Raw genomic sequence first — 25,632 nt, 5'->3', positions numbered from 1 at the left:
GGGACGCGACCGGGAACAGAGGGCGGCAGAGTCCATCAGCCCCGGCCTGCAACAGAGGCAGTGTCCACCGGCCCCAGCTTGTTCCAGTCTGCAGACCCAGCTTGTCCTATCGGCCCCAGCTTGTTCCAGCCTGCAGACCCAGCATTCCCTGCCTGCTCTGATCCATCGGCCTGTTCCAGCCCGCCTGCTACCTGCTCCAGCTTGCCACAGTCCGTCGGATCCAGCTTCTCCCTGCTTGTTCCAGCTGCAGTCTGTCGGATCCAGCTTCTCCCTGTTTATTCCAGCCATCTACTCCAGCTTGTTCCAGCCCGCCTACTACCTGCGCCACCTTGCCGCAGTCCGTCGGATCCAGCTTCTCCCTGCTTGTTCCTGCCGCAGTCCGTCAGAACCAGCTTCTCCCTGTTTGTTCCAGCCATCTGCTCCAACTTGTTCCAGCCCGCCTAATCCAGCTCATCCCAGTCCATCTGCACCAGCTTGTTCCAGTCCGCCTGACCCAGCTTCTCCCTGTTTGTGCCAGACATCTGCTCCAGCTTCTTCCAGCCTGCCTGATCCAGCTTATTCCAACCCACCTGCTCAGCTTCTCCCTGTTTGCTCCAGTCCTTCTGCTTCAGCGGTGCCAGCCAACCTGATCCAGCTTGTTCCTGTCCACCTGATCCAGCCTCTCCCTGCTTGTTCCAGCTACCTGCTCCAGCTTGTCCCAGTCCGTCGGATCCAGCTTGTTCCAGCTACCTGCTCCAGCTTGTCCCAGTCCGTCTGATCCAGCTTATCCCTGCCTGTCCCAGTCATCTGCTCCAGCTTGTTCCAGCCCACCTGATCCAGCTCGTTCAGCCTCTCCCTGCCTGTTCCAGCCACCTGCTCCAGTTGTTACCTCGACTTCTGATGCATATTGAAAACCTACCTTAACTGTTGACTGAATTCCTTTACTCTATCTTAACTGCTGATTGAATTCCTCTAGACACTATCATTCCCTATGCCTTAGCTGTTGCCTGCTGTCCCAGTCCTAGCCTTCCCACCTTCCTCCTCTACTCCTATCACCTTAGCCACTTCACATCTATCCGCATCCAACTTAGCCCTATATATGGCCCCTATACACATTCTCTTCATCGCCCTGTCCCTTCCTAACCTCTTCCCCCTCCCCTTCCACTGTCTACCTCAGGAACTCATTGCCCACCCTTGTCCCCTCCCGTCCTGCTCATTACTCCCCTACCCTACCTCCCCCCACCCCCCACCACCTCCCCAGCTCTCCTGCCCCCCTCATCATCCCTAGCTCTCAACCTTCTACACTTCCTGCCCACCATTAACCCATCCCCTTTCCTCCTTAACACATCCCGTCTTCATCATCTTCGTCGACCCTCCTCCGCACTCTCTTATTCCTTCTCCTACTTTCCGCAGGTGATGTCAATCCCAATCCAGGTCCCCCTCACCTCTCCTCTCCATATCCACGTAACCGATCCCAGAATGCCTCCAATCTCATCTCTATTCCCCTTCCCCCCCCCCCCCCCCCCCGCTTCCCTTCCCTTCTCGTGTGCCCTATGGAATGCCCACTCAGTATGCAACAAACTCTCCTTCACCCACGATTTATTCATCTCCTGTTCCCTTCAACTGCTTGCTTTAACTGAAACTTGGATAACCCCTAATGACACTGCCTCAATCGCAGCCCTATGCCATGGAGGATATCTTTTCTCCCACACTCCCCGCCCAGATGCACGCGGTGGAGGCATTGGGTTTCTTCTCTCACCCTCTTGTAGTTTCCAGCCCCTCCTCCTGCCACAGTCTCACTGCTTCTCATCCTTCGAAACTCATGCCATCCGGCTATTCTACCCGATACCACTCAGAGTTGCAGTCATCTACCGCCCCCCTGATAAGCCCCTCTCTTCATTCCTTACTGACTTCGACACTTGGCTCACCGTCTTTCTTGATCCCTCATCTCCATCCCTCATTCTTGGTGATTTTAATATTCACGTTGACAACCCATCCAACTCCTACGCTTCTAAATTCCTCACTCTGACATCCTCCTTTAACCTCCGACTATGCTCTACCACCCCTACTCACCGTAACGGCCATTGTCTCGACCTCATTCTCTTCTCTTCCTGCTCACCTTCCAATTTCTGCACCTCAGTCCTTCCTATCTCAGATCATCACCTAATCACCCTCACACTTCATCACCCTCCCCCTCAACCTCGCCCAACTATAACCACTGCCTTCAGGAATCTCCAAGCCGTCGACCCCCCTACCCTATCCTCTCACATCTCCAATCTCTTCCCTTCCATCTCGTCTTCTGAATCTGTTGACACGGCTGTCTATACCTACAGTGAAATTCTCTCCACTGCTCTGGATACCCTAGCACCATCTGTCTCTCGCCCCACTAAGCGCATTAATCCTCAGCCCTGGTTAACCCCTTGCATCCGTTACCTTCGCTCCTGCACCCGATCTGCTGAACGACTCTGGAGGAAATCTCGCACCCTGTCAGACTTCTCCCATTACAAATTCATGCTGTCCTCCTTCCAGTCCTTCCTATTCCTTGCCAAACAGGAATATTATTCTCAATTAACCAATTCTCTTGGCTCCAACCCTCGTCGCCTCTTCGCCACCCTACTTAAAGTGCCCTCCGCTCCCACCCACCCCTCACTCTCTCCTCAAACACTAGCTGACTACTTCCGCGATAAAGTGCAGAAGATAAACCTTGAATTCACTTCCAAGCCTTCTCCTCCCTGTGACTTCTTAACCCACTCCCTCAACCAACCTAACCTGGCCTCCTTCTCCTCCTTCCCTGAGATCACCGAAGAGGAAACTGCTCGCCTTCTTTCTTCCTCTAAGTGCACCACCTGTTCCTCTGATCCCATTCCCACCAATCTGCTTAACAACATCTCTCCTACATCTCTCCTCAATCTGTCACATCCTCAACCTCTCTCTCTCCACTGCTACTGTCCCTGACACCTTCAAGCACGCTGTAGTCACACCACTTCTCAAAAAACCATCACTTGACCCCACCTGTCCCTCCAACTACCGCCCCATCTCTCTTCTACCCTTCCTCTCCAAATTACTTGAACGCGCTGTCCACAGCTGCTGCCTTGATTTCCTCTCCTCTCAGGCCGTCCTCGATCCACTTCAATCCGGCTTTCGCCCACTACACTCGACAGAAACAGCACTCTCTAAAGTCTGCAATGACCTGTTCCTTGCCAAATCCAAAGGTCACTATTCCATCCTCATCCTCCTCGACCTATCTGCCGCCTTTGACACCGTCAATCATAATTTACTTCTTGACACACTGTCCTCATTCGGGTTCCAGGGCTCCGTCCTCTCCTGGTTCTCTTCGTATCTTTCCCAACGCACCTTCAGAGTATTTTCTAATGGCTCTTCTTCCACCCCCGTCCCGCTCTCTGTTGGGGTTCCTCAAGGATCTGTCCTTGGACCGCTTCTTTTCTCGATCTACACCTCTTCCCTGGGCTCGCTGATCTCATCACATGGTTTCCAGTACCATCTCTATGCTGATGACACCCAGCTTTACCTCTCCACTCCCGACATCACAGTCGAAAACCAGGTCAAAGTTTCGGCCTGCCTTTCAGACATCGCTGCCTGGATGTCCAACCGGCATCTGAAACTGAACATGGCAAAGACTGAGCTCCTTGTCTTTCCACCCAAACCCTCTTCTCTTCCCCCACTTTCCGTCTCTGTTGACAACGCCCTCATCCTCCCCGTCTCTTCAGCCCGCAATCTCGGAGTCATTTTCGACTCCTCCCTCTCCTTCTCTGCCCATATCCAGCAGACAGCTAAGACCTGTCGCTTCTTCCTCTATAATATTAGCAAAATTCGCCCATTCCTCTCTGAACAGACCACCCGAACCCTCGTCCACTCGCTTGTTACCTCTCGTCTTGACTATTGCAACCTTCTTCTCGCTGGCCTCCCGCTTAGCCATCTATCCCCCCTTCAATCTGTCCAAAATTCCACCGCACGTCTTATCTACCGCGTGAACCGATACTCTCATATCACCCCTCTCCTCAAGTCGCTTCACTGGCTCCCGATCCGTTACCGTATACAGTTCAAGCTTCTCCTATTGACCTTCAAGTGCACTCAATCTGCAGCCCCCCATTACCTCTCTACCCTCCTCTCCCCGTATGTTCCCACCCGTAACCTCCGCTCTCAGGACAAATCACTCCTATCTGTACCCTTCTCCACCACCGCTAACTCCAGACTCCGTCCCTTCTGCCTTGCATCACCTTATGCCTGGAACAGACTTCCCGAGCCCATACGCCATGCGCCTTCCCTGCCCATTTTCAAGTCCTTACTCAAAGGCCATCTCTTCTCCCTTGCTTTTGGCGCCTAACCACCTTCCCCATTCATGATACCTACACTGACTACATAGTTTGTAACCTTTAGATTGTAAGCTCTCTTGAGCAGGAACTGTCCTTCCCCATGTTTAAACTTGTACAGCGCTGCATAACCCAGGCAGCGCTATAGAAATGCTAAGTAGTAGTAATAGTAACAATAGAAACATACATAATAAAATCACACCTCTAGCTTGCTTAAATGCTTGTGCCTAACTATTAAGTACATGGTTAACCTAGTACTCTATAATGAAACGTAGGCAAGGCTCCTACCAAGCACCCTGTTATCAAGTTGCTGTTTATGTCCACGGTGATAAGGCATGTACTGTTACATGAACCATGTCTAGGAAGTTACTGGGAACAGAGTTTGGACATAGTTTGAGTAGGTGTGCAAAATATGTGCGTTTATAAAATACATGTATACATAAGTATGTGACATATACAGTCAATCCGCTTAAGTGCAAGGGACTGGGATCAAAGAAATACATGCAGTTAACCGGCGCGTGCACTTAACCATTGTGACCCAAAGAAGTTTGACATCTGATAAACATGTGTACAGTACTGTTTATTATACATACAGTACACAGTCTCCATTAACTGACGTTAGGCTTACTTGAAGTAATCAGTCATAGTCCTCTGTACAATCTTGTGTCTGTGAGTTCCCTAGACAGCGTCTGCCAGTCGGTAAACACTGTCATAGCACTGACATCCAGTGGCCTCCAGATAGGGCCCGCACAGTGTTGAGACTCTCCAGCACTCTTGCAAAAGTGACAGGAGGTTGTTGAATTTCCTCAGCATGTGCCTTGCTGCTCATTTCATCATCTGTTTCATTATCAGCCGTTGCCTGCATGTAGGCACATATCTGGACATCAGTGCTGTCGTCAGCTGTTTGTAGATCGTAATCAACAGCTACGTAGTGATGAAACTCCTCTTCAGTAACACCGGCTGGGATGTCAATAGCCTGTTCATCTGACGCATTTGCAACAGCTGCATCTGTTTTGTCCCTCTCCACATCCCTAACAAAGCATTCCCGCTTGTAGTAGTTCACAATGGTTGCCTGTGTAACATGATTCCAGGCTTCTTTCTGCATATGTAGGGAATCCAACAGTGATAGATTACGAGCCAGTTCAACAGCACGTTTATCCTTGCCAGTCTGGTCATCAGATGACGTAGCACAAGAGCTTGTTAATGTTGTTTGAAATTGGCTGTTATGCCCTGATCCATAGGTTGGATCTGAGAGGTAGTGTTTGGTGGCAGGAAGACCACCTTGACATAAGTAAGCCTGACATCACTGTGTGCAGCACAATTATCACAAAGCAACAAAATCTGACGCTTTTGTGCCCGATTTCTAGTGTCTAACTTCTTTAGCCACTGCTTCCAAATTTCCCCAGTCATCCATGAATTTGGGTTAGCCTCGTATGAAACAGGAAGTCGCTTAACATTCTTGAAGCAATGGGGCTGTTTGCAGTTTCCAATGACAAGTGGTTCCAACTTCTCACTCCCATCCATATTGCAGCAAAGGAGGATCGTCAGTCGGTCCTTCAACGTTTTACTTCCTGTTGTTTCGGCTTGTTTGAATGCAAGTGTTCCATCAGGAATCATTCACCAGTAGAGACCGTTTTCGTCAGCATTGAAAATGTCACAAGGTGCAAACTCGTTCAAGATGGTAGGAAGAACTAAAACAACCTAATGTTCAGCACCACAGTCATCAGCGTTTTGTTTTTCACCATGCTGTTTCTTGAATTTTATGTTGTTCCTCTCCTTCCATCTTTCCAACCATCCAACAGTGGCTTTGAATTCAGTTAGTCCAAGACTTTCAGCTAGCTGATTAGCTTTCTCCATAAGCAGTGGACCACTGACAGGAAACTGCTCCTGACGTGAGAAAACCACTGAAGAAGAGCATCTTCTACCTCCTCAGCTTTTCCCTCCCGTTTTCGTTTCTGTTGTGGATTTGTATTGTTTTTCCAGTCTTCCAGAAGCTGGTCTTTCTGCTTCAAGATACATGAAATTTGATTGGGATTGACACCATATACTTTAGCAATAGAAGCTTGACTTTGTTTTCTAATTTTTTAAGAACTTCTATTCGTTCAGCCAGTGTTAAAGTCTTACAGTTGTGTGATGACGACGACCCCAGTGTACACTCTAACATTCTTTCGCTTATTCTGCCTGTGGCAGTTAAAGGGGCGGTAAATTTGAAATCTCATTGTTTGTCACGCACCAATCGGCTTCCATATTCCATGCGTGCGTTTATGCGGAGTCTTTCCTGCAGAGGAGCGGTCTTAAACCATGCATATAAGCGAATCTTGCACTTATCAGTGGTGCGCTAAACCGAAGTTTGTCCCCATAGAAGTTGATGGCGCCAAAAACGGAGTTAAACAGAACATGCGCTTATCCGATGTGCACTTAAATGGAGTGTACTGTATACATTTACACACAAGTTTATTTTAGTTGTGGTTTTTCTAGGTTTCATGAGGCTATTTTTTAAAGAAGAAACGGATCATGTTTTAAAGACCCATAGGTGCCTATCAGGCTTATTTTCGAAAGTGATCGCCGGCGATCTTCCAACATAAATCGGGAGATGGCCGGTGATCTCTCAAAAGCGGCAAAATCGGTATAATCGAAAGCGACATTTTTGACAGCATTGCCGCTTTCCTGTCACCTCGCTGGTGAAAGTTCAAGGGGGCATGTCGACGGTGTAGCGAAAGCGGGATATGGGCGTGGCTACCAGATGGCTGGCTTTCGCAGATAATGGAAAAAAAAAGCGGCGTTAAGTAGTATTTCGCTGGGTTTACTTGGTCCTTTTATTTTCACGACCAAGCCTCAAAAAGATTTCCCAACTGACCAGATGACCACCGGAGGGAATGGGGGATGACCTTCCCGTACTCCCCCAGTGGTCACCAACCCCCTCCCACACTAAAAAAATAAAAACCCTTTTTTGCCAGCCTGTATGCCTGCCTCAAATGTCATATCCAGCTCCCTGACAGCAGTATGCAAGTCCATGGAGCAGTTTTTAATGGGTGCAGTGCACTTCAGGCAGGCAGACCCAGGTCCGTCCCCCCCTAACTGTTACACTTGTGGTGCTAAGTGTTGAACCCTCCAAACCCCCCCAAAAAACCCACTGTACCCACATGTAGGTGCCCCCTTCACCCATAAGGGCTATGGTAATGGTGTAGAGTTGTGGGGAGTGGGTTTGGGGGGGATTTGGGGGGCTCAGCACCCAGGGTAAGGGAGCTATGCACCTGGGAGCTATTTGTATATTTTTTAAACATTTGAAGTGCCCCCTAGGGTGCCCGGTTGCTGTCCTGGCATGTCAGGGGGACCAGTGCACTACAAATGCTGGCTCCTCCCATGACCAAATGCCTTGGGTTTGAGATGGCCAGCATTTTTTCCCATTATCGCTGAAAAACAAAACCGGCGATCTCAAACCCGGCAAACTCTGGCATTTGGCCGGGCTAAACTATATTATCGAAAAAAAGATGGCTGGCCATAAGTACATAAGTAATGCCAGACTGGGTCCATCGAGCCCAGCATCCTGTCCACGACAGCGGCCAATCCAGACCAAGGGCACCTGGCAAGCTTCCCAAAAGTACAAACATTCTATACATGTTATTCCCGGAATTGTGGATTTTTTCCCAAGTCCATTTAGTAGCGGTTTATGGACTTGTCCTTTAGGAAACCGTCTAACCCTTTTTTAAACTCTGCCAAGCTAACCGCCTTCACCACGTTCTCCGGGAACGAATTCCAGAGTTTAATTACGCGTTGGGTGAAGAAACATTTTCTCCGATTTGTTTTAAATTTACTACACTGTAGTTTCATCGCATGCCCCCTAGTCCTAGTATTTTTGGAAAGCGTGAACAGACGCTTCACATCCACCTGTTCCACTCCACTCATTATTTTATATACCTCTATCATGTCTCCCCTCAGCCGTCTCTTCTCCAAGCTGAAAAGCCCTAGCCTCCTTAGTCTTTCTTCATAGGGAAGTCATCCCATCCCCGCTATCATTTTAGTCGCCCTTCGCTGCACCTTTTCCAGTTCCACTATATCTTTCTTGAGATGCGGCGACCAGAACTGACTGAACACAATACTCAAGGTGCGGTCGCACCATGGAGCGATATAATGGCATTATAACATCCTCACACCTGTTTTCCATACCTTTCCTAATAATACCCAACATTCTATTCGCTTTCCGAGCCGCAGCAGTACACTGGGCAGAAGGTTTCAGTGTATTATCGACGACGATACCCAGATTCCTTTCTTGGTCCGTAACTCCTAACGTGGAGCCTTGCATGACGTAGCTATAATTCGGGTTCTTTTTTCCCACATGCATCACCTTGCACTTGCTCACATTAAACGTCATCTGCCATTTAGCCACCCAATCTCCCAATCTCCCAGTCTCGTAAGGCCATCTTTTTAGATAATACGGTTCCGGCTAGCTGTTGTGCTGCCGCCAAAATAGATCGCCGGCGATCTATTTCACCGGCGATGTTCGATTATGCCCCTCCACATTATCCAAGTCTGTTTCTTCAAACTCTCAGCCATGGCTAGCTATATTCTTGTGGTTACTTTGCTAAGTGCCTTTGGCTGAAACTCCACGCCCATGCTCACTTGATACATTTCAAATTCCTGCTGACTCCCTTCCAGTCTGCTCTTATACTTTCCAAGCAAGTCTACTGCATCCATTTGACAAACTCTCTTGCTCCAACCCTCACCGTTTCTTTTCAACACTGAACTCCCTCTTCAAAGTGCCTTTACCTCCAACCCCCCTCCCCATTCACTTTTTATGGCTGATACAGCAAAAAGCACCAAAAGCCTTCAAAAATGGGACACAGTTCCTTTAATGGTCAAAATAATTCCAGTAGAGACCCGGCATGGGCCGTGTTTCGGCACTCAGCGCCTGAGTCAGGGGTCAAGTAGTGATCTATTAGAAAGTGAATATTTTGATCAAACTTCTTCTTTATGATATAGAAAGAGTTCAATATGCAGTACAAAACAAAGTCACAAAAAAAGTCACTCTGTGTATTAGGAACCGTGGTTCCCATTGTTTCTTAATCAAGGAATACACTGAGTGACTTTTTAGTAGAGCATATTGAGCTCCTTCTATATCATAAAGAAGTTTGATCAAAATATTCACTTTATAATAGATCACTACTTGACCCCTGACGCAGGCACTGTGCACTGAAACAAGGCCTGTGTCGGGTCTATAATGGAATACTGATTTTGACCATTAAAGGAACTGTGTCCTGTTTTTGAAGGCTCTTGGTGTTTTTGCTGTATTTTGGACTCTGTTTTATACTTTGTACCCTCTCTGTACTGTTGCAATGAATACTTCCATGACAAGATTCACAACATAAACCTTGATTCCTTCACTGGGTCACCTCCATCTCCCCTTCCCTCACTTCATTCTCAACAACCTTCCATTAACCCTGCCACCCTTTCATCCTTTTCTAAAATCACTGAAGAGGAAACTGCACATCTTCTTTCCTCCTCCAAACTCACTACCTATTCATCTGATCCCATTCCCACCTATCTATTCAGCTCTATCTCCCCTACTGATGTCTCTTCTATCTGTCATATCCTCAATCACTTTCTACTGCAGCTGTTTCTGATGCTATAGTTACACCACTCTTCAAGAAACCTTCACTGGATGATACCTGCCCTTCTAACTATTGGCCCATCTCCCTACTTCCTTTCTTATCCAAACTACTACTACTACTACTACTATTTAGCATTTCTATAGCGCTACAAGGCGTACGCAGCACTGCACAAACATAGAAGAAAGACAGTCCCTGCTCAAAGAGCTTACAATCTAATAGACAAGAAATAAAGTAAGCAAATCAAATCAATTAATGTGTAAAGGAAGGAGGAGAGGAGGGTAGGTGGAGGCGAGTGGTTACAAGTGATTATGAGTCAAAAGCTATGTTAAAGAGGTGGGCTTTCAGTCTAGATTTAAAGGTGGCCAAGGATGGGGCAAGACGTAGGGGCTCAGGAAGTTTATTCCAGGCATAGGGTGCGAGACAGAAGGCGCGAAGTCTGGAGTTGGCAGTAGTGGAGAAGGGAACAGATAAGAAGGATTTATCCATGGAGCGGAGTACATGGGAAGGGGTGTAGGGAAGAACGAATGTGGAGAGATACTGGGGAGCAGCAGAGTGAGTACATTTATAGGTTAGTAGAAGAAGTTTGAACAGGATGCGAAAACGGATATGGAGCCAGTGAAGCGACTTGAGGAGAGGGGTAGTATGAGTAAAGCGACCCTGGTGGAAGATGAGACGGGCAGCATAGTTTTGAACCGATTGGAGAGGGGAGAGGTGACTAAGTGGGAGGCCAGCAAGAAGCAGATTGCAGTAGTCTAAACGAGAGGTGACAAGGGTGTGGATGAGGGTTTTGGTAGAGTGCTTGGAAAGAAAGGGGTGGATTTTACGGATGTTGTAAAGAAAGAAACGACAGGTATTGGCGATCTGCTGGATATGAGCAGAGAAGGAGAGAGAAGAGTCAAAGATGACCCCAAGGTTTCGAGCTGAGGAGACAGGGAGAATGAGAGAGCCATCAACAGAAATAGAAAACGGGGGGAGTGGGGAGGTGGGTTTTGGGGGAAAAATGAGAAGCTCGGTTTTGGTCATGTTTAATTTCAGGTGGCGTTGAGACATCCAGATAGCAATGTCAGAAAAGCACGCTGAAACTTTGGTTTGGATGCAAGGTGAGATATCAGGGGTAGAAAGGTAGATTTGGGAGTCATCAGCATAGAGATGGTAGGAAAAGCCATGGGATGAGATTAATGAACCAAGGGAAGAAGTGTAGATAGAAAAGAGGAGGGGACCAAGAACAGAATCCTGAGGTACGCCGACAGGCAGAGGGATAGAAGTAGAAGAGGATCCACCAGAGTGAACACTAAAGGTGCGGAGGGAGAGGTAGGAAGAAAACCAGGAAAGGACAGAGCCCTGGAATCCAAGTGAGGACAGGGTATCAAGAAGTATGCTGTGACTGACAGTGTCAAAAGCAGCGGAAAGATCAAGAAGAATGAGGATGGAATATTGACCTCTGGATTTAGCCAGTAATAGGTCATTGGAGACTTTAGTAAGCGCAGTTTCGGTTGAGTGGAGAGGGCGAAAACCAGATTGTAGTGGGTCAAGAATAGCATGTGAGGAGAGAAAATCAAGGCAGCGGTGGTGAACAGCACGCTCAAGTAATTTGGAGAGAAAATGGAGGAGGGAGATGGTTCGGTAATTAGAGGGACAAGTAGGGTCGAGTGAAGGCTTCTTAAGGAGAGGTGTGACCACAGCATGTTTAAAGGCAGTAGGGACAGTTGCAGTGGAAAGTGAGAGGTTGAGAATGTGACAGATAAAAGGAATAAGAGCAGGTGAGATGGCATTAAGAAGGTGGATGGGAATGGGATCAGAGGAACAGGTGGTACATTTTGAGGAAGAAAGGAGAAGTGTAGTTTCCTCTATAGTAACTTCAGGAAAGGAGGAAAAGGAATGAGGGAAAGGAGAGAGAGGGGAACGGACTAGTGGAGGGAAAGGTGGCGAGGTAGAGAATTCAAGGTTTAACTTTTGAACCTTGTCGTGAAAGAATTCAGCAAGGGTCTGAGGAGATAATGAAGGGGGAGTTGGGGAGGGGGCACCTTGAGGAGAGAGTTCAATGTGGTGAAGAGAAGTCGAGGGTTAGAGCCAAGAGAGTTGGTCACTTGGATATAATAATCCTGTTTGGCGCGTAAAAGAGCAGATTGGAAGGAGGTCAGCATGAACTTAAAGTGTAAGAAATCAGCAAGGGCCTGAGATTTCCGCCAGAGGCGTTCGGCGGAGCAGGTACAGGAACGTAGGTAGCGGATATTAGAAGTCAGCCAAGGTTGGGGTTTTGTACGCCTTATAGGGTGGGTCATCAAAGGTGCAAGTGTGTCTAAGGCAGAGGATAGAGTATTGTTGTAAGAAGAAACAGCCTCGTTGACAGACGTGGATGGTGCCACAGTAGAGAGGAGGTTTGAAACATGGGAGGATAGAGATGAAGGGTCAATATCGTGAAGATTCCTAGATAAATTAGATAAGATAGGACGGGACTGGAAGGGAGGAGATTTAAGTGTGAAAGTTATAAGATGGTGATCACAGAGGGGAAGATCAGAGGCAAGGAAACTAGAGGGTGAACAGTTGGAGGAGAAGATGAGATCAAGACAGTGACCATTTTGATGAGTGGGGGAGGTGGAGCATAGTTGGAGATTAAAGGAGGATGTTAAAGCGAGTAACTTGGAAATATAAGAGTTGGAAGGATAATTAGCAGGAATATTAAAGTCACCAAGGATGAGAGAGGGGGAGGAAGGATCATGGAAGAAGACAAGACAGGCATCAAAGTCACTGAGAAAGGATTAAAGGGACTTATCAGGGGGACAATAAATTACCGCTATTCGAAGAGGCAGAGGAGAGAAAAGGCGGATAGAGTGGACTTCAAAGGAGGAAAAACAGTGAGATTGAGGTGAAAGAAGGGGTTGAAATCTTGAGGAGAGAGAGAGAAGTAGTCCAACACCGCCCCCGTGACCTGCAGGGCGAGGAGTATGTGAGAAAAGATAACCGCCATGGCAGAGGGCTGCGACTGAAGCAGAGTCATCAGGGCAGAGCCAGGTTTTTTGTTATGGCGAGCAGATGGAGGTGACGCGAGATAAAGAGGTCCTGGATATAGGGGAGTTTGTTACAGATAGAGCGGGCATTCCATAGGGCGCAAGAGAAGGGCAGAGAAGAGGAGGGGAGTAGAGGAATAGAGATGAGGTTAGAGAGGTCGCGGTGAGATCTGTAGAGTTGGGATAATAGTTGGTGAGGAGGGCCAGGATTGGGATTGTTGTCACCGGCTGAGAGTAAGAGAAGGAGTAAAAGAGAGTGGAGGAGAGTAGGAGAGGTGTGGCCATGAAGGCAATGAAGGCGAGAGGTATTTAGGTGGAATGGGGAAGGCAAAATGGAGGGAAGAAAGAGACGGAGATTAAAAGCCAAGAGGGAGGAAGAGGGTAGGAAAGAAGGTGAGGTGATGAAGTTGATGGATGGGCAGTGAGTTCCTGTAGCGGAGAGAGGTAGGGGGTGAGGGAAAAGATTAGGAAGGGACAGGGCTAGGAATAGAATGTGAATACAGGCCATAAACGACTGAGGTACTTTAGCAACTGGGAAGAAGATTAGATGCAAAGAGAAAAAACGGCACGCGGCACCTAGAGCGGAGGCCCTGAGTGGATCGGAGTGGACCTGGGTGTCACCCCGGAGAAGGCTGTAAGGATATGCAGATGAGCTGCAAGTCCTCCACAGCACCTGAAAGGCAGCCGGTGGTAGAGCTGGGCACCTCTCAGCTGAGGAAAGGCTTACCAGGGGTTAGGCCGAAGCCAGCATTCCTCCCTGTGCTGTTCATTGCCATTGTCTTGACTTCCTTTCATCTCAAGTTATTTTCGATCCACTACAATCTGCTTTTTGCCCTCTACATTCAATAGAAAAAGCCCATGCCAAAGTTTCCAGTGACGTATTCCTAGCCATATCTAAGGGCTTTCATGCGATCCTCATCCTTCCTGACCTATCTGCTGATTTTGACACTGTTGATCATCAACTACTTCTTGATACTTTGCCCTCACTTGGATTTCAAAGCTCTGTTCTGTCTTGGTTTTTTTAATCTCTCCCATCCCATTAGTGTTTGGTCCTCCTTCAATGATATCCCTCTGTCAGTTGTTGTACCTCAGGGCTCTGTCTTGGGACCTCTTTTCTTCTCCTTCTATACTTTATTCTTTTGGTGCTCTGATCTCCTTCCATGATTTTCAGTATCATCTTTATGCTGATAACTACCAGATCTACCCCTTCCACACCAGAAATTTCACCAGGAATCCAGGCCTAGGGGCCAGCCTGCTTGTGTGACATTGCTGCCTGGATGTCTCACTGCCATCTGAAACTGAGCTTCTTATCTTTCTCCCTAAACCCACCTCTCCTTCTCTATTTGATGTTTCTGTGGATAACACTTATCCTCCCTGTCTCATCAGCTTGTAACCTTGGGGTTATCTTTGACTCTGTCTCTGAACATATCCAACAGAATGCTGAAACCTGTTTTTTATTTCTTTTTAACATCACCAAAATTTGTTCCTTCCTTTCTGACCATACTACCAAAACCCACGCCACCTCACAGATTACTGCAGCTTGCTTTTCACAGGTCTCCCATTAAACCATCTCTCTCCTTCATTCTGTTCAGAATTTTGCTGCACAATTTGTCTTCCACCAGTGTTGCTATGCTCACATAATCCTTCTCTTCAAATCACTTCATTGATTCCCTATCCATTTCTTTATACCGTTCAAATTCCTCTTACTGACTGACTTACAATTGCATCCATTCTGCAGCTCCTCAGTATCTCTCTTCTTTTATCTCTTCCTTACTTTGTCCCCAGGAACTTCATTCATCTGTTTGTACCTTCTCTTACACCACCACCTCCAGACTCGCCTTTTATCTTGCTGCACCGTATGCCTGGAATAGACTTCCTCAGATGGTACATCATGCTCTGTCTGTGGCCCTATTCAAATCTAGGCTAAAAGCCCATCTTTTTGAGGCTGCTTTTAACTTTTAATCCATTATTCACTTGTTCAGTACCTGTTTGTTTTAATTATTCCTGTAATAAATAACTCTGTAAGTCCTTATTCGTCCTGTTTGTCTTGAATGGATTGTAAGTTCTATCGAGCAGGGACTATCTCTTATGTGTTTATATCTAGTAGCGCTATAGAAATGATTAGTAGTAGTAGTATTCAGCTTTTTCTTTGACTCCAGTAGGATGAAGGCTGCCACTGGTAAACACGCTCTTTTGAATTGGCTTCAAGACTGCATCTCCTTCACTTATGCCCAAACTGGGCTTACTGTAGTGGATCATGCCATGGCTCACATTGTCAGCTATGGCTGTGTTGATAGCTCACTTGAGGTAAACCTCTCTACAGGAGATTTGCAATACTGCAATGTGGTCTATCCACACATTCATATCTCACTACAGATGCAACAGCTGGTTTGGTCATAGTGTCCTTCAGAATTTATTTGGGGTCTAGAACCCAATTCGACCCCTCTTAGGCACATTTGTTTCAGTTACAGGCTGATCCTTAAAAAAAAAAAGTTATAATTGCACAGGAGGGGAGTCTCTTTCAATTCAAAGGAAGCCCTAGAATGAGGAGCCTTAGGATGAAGGTGAAAGGGGATAGACTCAGAAGTAACCTGAAGAAATACTTCTTCACGGAAATGGTGGCGAATTCATGGAATGGCCTCCAGGTGGAAATGATAGAGACAAAAACAGTATCAGAATTAAAGAGTTTGGAGATCTTGGGGACAAGTACATAGGATCTCTAAGGGAGTAATAGAGAGAATAGATGGCATTCTCCCTGGGGGAGTGGTGGGGTTTTTTTTAATTATTATTATTATTTTTTTTACATGTGTGATTATTGGTGTCTCTAAGGTAAAGATGTGATCAGTTGTTCTGTGCTTTGGATAGAACCCAATCTTAATTCTAAGAAGACTTTTGCTAATCATTAGAAATTTTAGTATTCATTTGTTGAACATATTACAGAGCAGTTTGCCAATGTTACTGTTGACACATATGGAATGGAATGGATCCTCAGGAGCTTAGTCAAGATCTGGAGGCGGGGCTGGTGGTTGGGAGGCGGGGATAGTGCTGGGCAGACTTATACGGTCTGTGCCAGAGCCGGTGGTGGGAAGCGGGACTGGTGGTTGGGAGGCGGGGATAGTGCTGGGCAGACTTGTACGGTCCTTGCCAGAGCCGGTGGTTGGGAGGCAGGGCTGGTGGTTGGGAGACGAGGATAGTGCTGGGCAAACTTATACGGTCTGTGCCAGAGCCGGTGGTTGGGAGGTGGGGCTGGTGGTTGGGAGGCGGGGATAGTGCTGGGCAGACTTATACAGTCTGTGCCCTGAAGAGCACAGGTACAAATCAAAGTAGGGTATACACAAAAAGTAGCAAATATGAGTTATCTTGTTGGGCAGACTGGATGGACCATGCAGGTCTTTTTCTGCCGTCATCTACTATGTTACATATCACTCTGTAATTGTTTGGGGTATTGGTATTCTCTGTTTATAGATTTGTGTAATTGGTCCCTCTGACCATGTCTTTGTGATCAGAGAATAAACTCAGGTTAAACAGTTTTATTAGTGCTTCATGGATTTGTAAATTACTCTTTTTGAGTCTATTAGGGCCACATGCTTTTCTGGGTTTGTGTCTGTAGGTGTATTATTTGCATGCTGTATATTTGTTTTTATTTTACTTTGCTGAGAATATGTAGACTGGTGGAATATAACTGATTTTAAATAAAATAAATTTATTGGTGGCTGCCATATCTTGAAAGTATCCTTGAAGAGACAACTGTTTCAAATGGTAGGGACCAGGCCACCATATATACCTCATGCGATCTAATAGGATTCCTACTGAGCTCCCTTCTGTTTAGATGCATTGGTAGATTGGGCAGACTGACCCTATTGCACTATGTGCAGGGTCAGGAGCTGCAATTTAAAGATGGCAGCACAGAGGCAACAGTGACTAGGAATTGCTGCTGCCTCGTCTTGAAAGTATATCAGAGGGAGGTTCTGGGGGGGGGGGGGGGGGGGGAGTCCAAGGAGGTTTTGGGTGCCACTAGTATTCTATACTGCACCTAACGTTTAAGCTTGGCTTATAGAATAGTGTTTTTTTTCAGTGCCAATTTTTTCAGTAATATACAGAATTTAGTCCTAAATTAGTTGTTACACCAGCACACTCTCAATACTTTACAGAGGGGGCACCATCATTTTTTCCCAATATGGTAACAAAATGGGGACTTGTTTGGCTACTTTAGTGTACAAGTTCTCAAGCCCTTGCTTTGTTCCCATCTTGTGAGTGCACAGGGCGGTTTTCTTGAACATAATATTGACATCTGTCATATGTTCCATAATTATTATAAAACATTGCATACAGATTCTACCTTGGAAATGGCAGACTATTCTTCCTTTTTTGTGGGACTTGGGTTGCCCACCTTGAAGAAGATAGACTTGGAGGTTCTTAAAGCTCCTCTCACTCTAGGAGATTTACAATATGCTATGAAAACCTTGGCATAAAATAAGACTTTTGGCCCTGTGGGCTACCCTTGGCGTTCTGCACGATCTTAGGACCCAATGTGCTCCCCACTCTGTTGGCAGTGTTTGAAGTGCAAGGTGATGCATGTGGGAAAAAAGAACCCGAATTATAGCTACGTCATGCAAGGTTCCACGTTAGGAGTTACGGACCAAGAAAGGGATCTGGGTGTCGTCATCGATAACACACTGAAACCTTCTGCTCAGTGTGCTGCTGTGGCTAGGAAAGCGAATAGAATGTTGGGTATTATTAGGAAAGGTATGGAAAACAGGTGTGAGGATGTTATAATGCCGTTGTATCGCTCCATGGTGTGACCGCACCTTGAGTATTGTGTTCAATTCTGGTCGCCGCATCTCAAGAAAGATATAGTAGAATTGGAAAAGGTACAGCGAAGGGCGACTAAAATGATAGCGAGGATGGGACGACTTCCCTATGAAGAAAGACTAAGGACGCTAGGGCTATTCAGCTTGGAGAAGAGACGGCTGAGGGAAGACATGATAGAGGTATATAAAATAATGAGTGGAGTGGAACAGGTGGATGTGAAGCGTCTGTTCACGCTTTCCAAAAATACTAGGACTAGGGGGCATGCGATTAAACTACAGTGTAGTAAATTTAAAATAAATTGGAGAAAATGTTTCTTCACCCAACGTGTAATTAAACTCTGGAATTCATTGCCGGAAAATGTGGTGAAGGCGGTTAGCTTAGCAGAGTTTTAAAAGGGGTTGGACGGTTTCCTAAAGGACAAGTCCATAAACCGCTACTAAACGGACTTGGAAAAATCCAAAATCCCAGGAATAACATGTATAGAATGTTTGTACGTTTGGGAAGCTTGCCAGGTGCCCTTGGCCTGGATTGGCCGCTGTCGTGGATAAGATGCTGGGCTCGATGGACCCTTGGCCTTTTCCCAGTATGGCATTACTTATGTACTTATGTACTTATGAAGAAGCTTTTCAAAAGAGCTGATTCCCTTCTACTGTGCATACATCAACTATTGTCCCTATCTCTAAGCCAGAATGAGACCCCCAGCATACTAGCTCTTATAGGCCAATTTCACCGCTACCTGATTTGATAAATTTTTGTGAGGTTGGGTTTGTAAAAGGACGTAATGCTGTTGCTAATTTGCATTGTTTGTTATCTGTAATTGAAACTAAGATCTTAGAGGCTGTGTTGGTGAGCTTTGAAATTGAAAAGGCTTTCAACACAGTTTCTTGGCCTTTGGGAGGTTTTGCAGCGCTTTGATTTGGTGGAGATATATTTAATAGAATACAATTACTATATAGACAGCCTTTAGCATGGGTTCTGGTTAATGGGAGTCTATCTTCTTCTTTCCCAGTGGATCAGAGATGTCCCCTATCCCCTTTACTCTGTGTATTATGTATTGAGCCTTTGTTTCAGAAGATACTGCAAAATGCTGCTATCTCTGACATTTCAGTGGGTAAACATGAATTGATATTAGCTTTGTTTGCGGATGACTTGTTGGCTGTGTACATGGACCCTCAGAGATCTCTGCCATTGGCTTTGGATTTATTAGATGAATTTGGCTATCTCTCAGGTCTGTGGATTAATGTTGACAAGCCGGAGACCCAGAGTGAGAATAACACAGGGACAAAGTTTGTCCACATCGCTGAGGGCTCTGTCCTCATCTGCACAAGCCTCGAACACTTATAAAAAGGAACAATATTCTGTACAACTGTTGCTTATAAATTGCAAATAAAAAAACAATAATAATGAGCAATTGAAATGACCCCACTCCCTGCCACCCTCTACCTTTTCAGCCCCAACAATGTGTGGCTTCTAGTACCCCAAGGAACCCTAATTCACCCTGTTATAGTGTCCAGGGGGACAAAATACAACCACTCTGTATGTCCTAGCGGGGGGAAATATGTCCTATGAAGCACCATTCTTCTGTCTTCCACAATTCTTCCTGCAATAGAAAATGTCCTCTGGAAAGACATTTTTTTTAATTGCAGAGTTAACTGCTATTAAAGTGTAGCCCTAATCAGAATATATGAATGAAACATAAAATCATTACAATGACAGTCTCACAGGGAAAGGTAGGGGTGGGGGATAAGAAACAGGGAGAAATGGGTGATAAGAGGGTGACAAAGCAGTGTGATTTTATGGTTTTTAATGTGTTAGGAAACCCAGATCTTTGTTAAATCCTGGTGGTTGTCAAAATATTTCATCATTTTAACTTCAAAGGTTTTATGTTCCTAAAAGAAAAGTCCACAAGCTATTATTTAGATGGACTTGGGAAAATCCACTGCTTATTTCTAGGATAACTCAAAAAATAGTTAAGACCGTCACTCTGTCTCATATGTTAAAATAACAAACAAAATACACAGAGTGTATAAATGACAATGCGGTAGTCTTAAATCCTGTTTGGACTAAGGTGAAAGGGAGTCTCATACAGAATTTATCTGTTGATAGTAATAATGTTTTCACTCAATAGGTGAATATATTACATATATTCATGTCATAATCATTGACTCCACCTCCACCAACCCTTTGATAATAACAAAAAGTAACTTGCTCTGTTCTCTTTGTAGCTCTGTTCTCTTTGTATTAAATCTCAGTGGATATGTATTTGTCAAAAAGCAACACACTGCACTTATCTTAGGCGAAAAGGTGCCCTCTTGAATCCCCGACAGGTCTTTACCAAGAGTACTGACCGCAATACATTTTTGGAATTTGGCAGTTGTCATCCCAGAGCATTGAGGCAAAGTCTCCCCTTCTCTCAGTTTTTGAGATTTAAGCGTATCTGCACGATGGAGGATGATTATAAAGCACAATCCGAGGAATTTGGCACCAATTTGCTACAAAGAAATTATCCACGTAAAGTCATCAAACGCGCATACACCAGAGCAAAATTTAACAACCGAGATTTATTACTACGGGGATCACAACGATACCAGCAAGACGACCGTGTCATGACATTTGTCACCAGATATACCCCTGGCGGGGAATCTACAGCAGGGATAATCAGGAAGCATTGGGACATTATTAGATCTCATCCAGTATTTGCAGATTATAACATTAGAACTGCATTCTCACGATCCAAAAATCTCAAAGAGATCCTAAGTCCAGCTGCTTTGCCGATTTTACCAAAGGACAAAGAACAGTTGCGACCCACAGGACATTACAAATGTATGAAACCACGATGCAAAACATGTCCGGCTACTATTGAAGGGACCCATTTTACCTTCAAAGACAGAACAATTACATTGAAAAGCCATACTTCTTGCCGTTCAACAGGCATCATTTACTATATAGTTTGTCCGTGTGGCAAATACTATATCGGCAAATCAACCAGATCTCTTCATGAAAGATTGATAGAACATCGCTCACGCATTAATGCTCAAAATTTTGGAGCGCCTCTTGTTCAACATTGGGTGTCTCTTAAACACACTTTAGAAGACTTAAAATGTATGGTAATAGAGCAGATACTCCCCTCTAGAAGAGGAGGCGATCTCAATAGAAGAATTCTTCAACGTGAGACTTACTGGATTTTCACTCTTGATACAATAGAACCAGCAGGATTAAACACATACATCCAATGGGGAAGTTTTTTCTAAATCTAAAATGACTTTTCACAGACGGTTTGAATGGTTATTTAGCCCCAATACTACCCATTGGTTCTTTTGTTTTGTTTTATTACAGTTCCTTTAAAGTACTCTTTGACTCAATTTCCTAACATATTATATAAAATATGTATATGTTTCCTCATATAAGCCATAAACACTGGATTTAAACTTTTTTGAGAGCATCCGACGATCCTCACGTATGTACGTTCGACGTAACGTCATCAGCTGTTCAGTTCAGATTAGATAAAACGCTATCGCCATTTTGTTCATTTTAAAGGATTGTAACCAGCACATACTGAAGCCTGGGGCATGAATCGGGTAAGCCTTGAACCGCTTTTAAGAAAGACCTTGCGATCACACAGTTTAGTTTAATAGTAGGTCAATATACAAATATAAGAGACTTGACGTCTGTTTTCTTTATTTTTTCTTTTTCTTCGACAGAATTATAGTCACTCCCCCTTGACAAAGTTTGTACGAAACGGGTACCTGTCGGGGATTCAAGAGGGCACCTTTTCGCCTAAGATAAGTGCAGTGTGTTGCTTTTTGACAAGTACATATCCACTGAGATTTAATACAAAGAGAACAGAGCTACAAAGAGAACAGAGCAAGTTACTTTTTGTTATTATCAAAGGGTTGGTGGAGGTGGAGTCAATGATTATGACATGAATATATGTAATATATTCACCTATTGAGTGAAAACATTATTACTATCAACAGATAAATTCTGTATGAGACTCCCTTTCACCTTAGTCCAAACAGGATTTAAGACTACCGCATTGTCATTTATACACTCTGTGTATTTTGTTTGTTATTTCTAGGATAAGCAGCATAAAATGTTTTACTCTTTTGGAATCTTGACAGGTGCCTATGATTTGATGATGCCTAGTGACGGATTGTCCACTATTGGAAACATGATACTAGGTTTGATGAACCTTCAGTCTGTACCAGTATGGCAACACATGTTATGTTCCTGGATTTTTAATTACAGTTAACACTGCAATTAATCTATTAAATCACTAATCGTGTTTAAAAAAAAATTGTCACATTGTAGTGTCTCCTGTCTTCTCCAAACATCTCTTCTGCTCTTTTCCATTCCTAACCCCTGTCCTCAGTGCAATCTGACATCTTTCCTCCCATCCGCGATTAAACATCACCCCCCTCCCAATACCATTTTATCTTGAAGGTGGTCTTCTATTGATCCTTGCCAGCAGTGGCATTGCACATATGCTGCCTGCTACCTGGTCAAGGCTTTTCCTCTGACCTGTCCTGCCTAGGCAGAAACAGGAAGTGATGTCAGAGGACGTGGGAATGGCCAGAGGAAGTGGTTTGGAGTAGGGCACAGGCAGGATGTGTACAATGGTGCCATTCCCAGGGCCAGCAGAGGACCACCTTTAAGGTATACCAGCGGGGGTGTTGAGAAGTGGGGGAGGGGGGTAGCTGCTGAACTCTGGGGGAAGAAGTGTGAACTGCTGACCCGCAAGCAGAACTGGAGGGGTCAGCGATGGAAGTTATGACCAGGCAATGAGCTCTAGAAGCCATGAGAAGTTGTGTTGCTGCTCTTGGGGGTGGAGGGGAAGGAGGGAAAGGTGCTGGACAATGGGAAGGAGGAAAGGGAGAGAGAGAGAAAGAGAGATAATGGACCTGGGGGAAGAGAAAAGGGAGGGAAAGTTGAGAAAGAAACCAATGTTGGATGTGGGGGTGAGAAAGAGGAAGATTATCAGTCTGTTAGAGAAAGGAGGAGGGATAGGATTTGATATACTGCCTTTTGGTGGTTACAGTCATATAGTAACTTAGTAATATACATAGTAAATGATGGCAGATAAAGTCCTGAATGGTCCATCCAGTCTGCCCAACAAGATAAACTTATTTGTCCTAGCCTTTCTCAGGGCACAGACCTTGAAAGACTGCCCAGCACTGTTCCTGTACTAAAAGTTCTGAAGCTAATGTCGAAGCCCCTTAAAATTTACAATCCAGCCCATCCATATCTATTCGGCCACGATCAGGGTGCAGACCGTGGAAGGCCACCCAGCATTAGTTTTATTCTCCAGTTACCAGCGTCACCACCCAATCTCCACTAAGATTCCGTAGATATTCCTTCTAAATAGGATTCCTTTGTGTTTATCCCACGCATGTTTGAATTCCATTACCGTTTTCATCACCACCGCCCACGGGAGGGCATCCCACGTACAGTATCTACCACCCTTTTCGTGAAAAAATACTTCCTGACATTACTCCTGAGTCTGCCTCCCTTCAACCTCAATTCATGTCCTCTAGTTCTACCACCTTACCATTTCTGGAAAAGGTTCTTTTGGGGATTAATACCTTTGAAATATTTGAACGTCTGTATCAAGTCACCCCTGTTTCTCCTTTCCTCCATGGTATACATATTCAGGTCTGCAAGTCTCTCCTCGTACAGTTTGCAACGCAAATCTCAAACCATTTTTGTAGCTTTTCTTTGCACTGCTTCCAGTCTTTTTACATTTTTAGCAAGATACGGCCTCCAAAACTGAACACAATACTCCAAGTGGGGTCTCACCAACGACTTGTAGAGGGGCATCAACACCTCCTTTCTTCTGCTGGTTATACCCCTCTCTGTACAGCCTAGCATCTTTCTATCCACGGCCATCGCCTTGTCACATTGTTTCTTCACCTTCAGATCCTTGGACACCAGCACCCCAAGGTCTCTCTCCTGAGTCGAGCTTACTAATCTCTCCCCTCCTAAAATGCATCTCTGTACTTCTTGGCATTCAATTTTAACTACTATACTCTTGGGAATTAATGCCTTTCCCGGTTTCCCAATTAATAACCTTAACTATATGGAAACCTGATCAACTTAATATAATCAAAAAATCTATTTTTATAGTTGTGAAAGTGCTCAGTACTGGGTGCAAATTATCGAGCTAGAAAATAACTCTTTTAACAGCACCAACGTCCACCATCATAGCACTCTATATCCCTACCTCCCTACCAATGTTTTTTTAATGGCAGATCTTTTGGACTTAACTGCATATATCTATCCGCTCTCCTATGCAGGGTTATTATGTCCAGCAGTGCTGTTCTCCAGTTGTCATACTTTATCAGCAGAAGATTATAAACAGTCCACTTATCTTATCTTATGGAGGTGTGATATCTCATTACAGTGCCATGAACCGGTTTGCAGTTCCAATCTCGTAATTCTTTTTTCTTTTGCTTGTGACGTGCTACCCATTTTCCCTCTGTGATGTGCAACGTGTTCCCTGTCTCAGTAGCTCACTCCTGTTCCCAACATGCTCACATGTTTCGCATTACGCGTCATCAGGGGAACAACAAACTAAAAAATTTTAAAGTTAATTTAGACCTCACTTTCTGTTACACAATGTATGTCATTTAGCTTCTTAATCAAAAAACTTTCCACTTACATTTTTCGGCAGTTCTGTGGTGTGGACCGTGTGGCAGTCCGCTCCAGGTTGGAAAAATGCCGGTACATACGCAGTCTCGCTATGTCTTCCCGCCCACTGTTTAAATACCCTAGAGATGTGTTACCGCCCACCAGTCAGTCTCTTTATTTAACCCTTTAGGGACTGTGGTCTGCCAGCGAAAAATGAACTCTGCTTCTTTGCGTAAGAGAGTTGTAGATATATTGCCTCCCCGTGGTAGATAACACTGCGCTAAGACTATGAATAAAAGGTCTTTTTCTTGGTGTCTCAGTTGTTCCCAATGGCTAACCAAAGGCGCTTCCTTTTTACGTGTCCGTAGGTTACTGAGGTGTTCCCCTATTCGCTGCTTTATCTTTCGTCTAGTCTAGTCTGGCCAATATACCATTTGTCACAAGGGCATTTTATACCGTAAATCACTTGTGTGGATTCACAGTCGGTCTTCCCCTTCCACTCAAATCTGCGTCCTGTGACTGGGTGTGTAATAGCTGAAGTAACCCATGCATATTGGCAGTATGAACATGTCTTGTGCTCCCCCCTTTTTCCCTTGGTTTAATACCTCATCATGTCTGGCAAGTGCTTCTCCTAAATTCTGAGACCTAGTGTATACTGTAGCTGGGTCGCCCTTCCAGGACCCATCCAGGCTCAACCCTGCTTAGCTGCCTTCTCCTTCACACGGCTGCTGCCTCGCTCCACAGCAATCTGGCTGCTCTGAGCCTCAGCTCCAGGCCCTGAGAACTTCCAGGACTCCTTCCTCCCTCCGTTCCTTTCACAGAGGCACATTCAAAGCACAACGTTTATAAGTAAGAGCTTTTATTTTCTTGCTTCAGGTCAACATAAACGCCCAGGCACACCTTAACTCCAGGTTGTTTAGGGCTGGCTGCCCAAGGCACAAGTCAGGTTCAAAACAGTCCATATAACTTCACTTCACTTGACCTAAGATTACTTCTCTTAGGGAACAGTACATTATCAGAAAGAAAACACAGTAGCTTGGTAGGTTGCAGGTCAGACCTTTTCAGTATGAAACAGTTTACACAGTTTTTCTTGCACCTCCTTACAGCACAGTTACACAGCTTCATTCCCACCTGGTTCAGGCTGGGGTTTCAATTGTGCCCAGCCCTCTTTCTCTCCCAGGGCCGCACCTGTTTCCTCTTTAGTAGAGATCTCCCCCAGCGCTTCAGCCTCTCTCCTCCGGTCTTCCACCAGTCTCTCCAAGGCAC

General features: G+C 45.3%; 1 protein-coding gene across 1 annotated transcript in view; it reads left to right on the top strand.

The window, feature by feature from the left end:
* Positions 1 to 25,632, top strand: part of CFAP299 (cilia and flagella associated protein 299) — an 816,705-nt gene that overhangs the window by 127,613 nt on the left and 663,460 nt on the right. The gene's annotated exons all lie outside the window — the stretch shown is intronic.

This window comes from Microcaecilia unicolor, chromosome 2, assembly GCF_901765095.1.
Source record: "Microcaecilia unicolor chromosome 2, aMicUni1.1, whole genome shotgun sequence".
Classification (NCBI taxonomy): domain Eukaryota; kingdom Metazoa; phylum Chordata; class Amphibia; order Gymnophiona; family Siphonopidae; genus Microcaecilia; species Microcaecilia unicolor.
The sequence above is the reverse complement of the archived record's forward strand: the minus strand, read 5'-3'. Positions and strand labels throughout refer to the sequence as shown.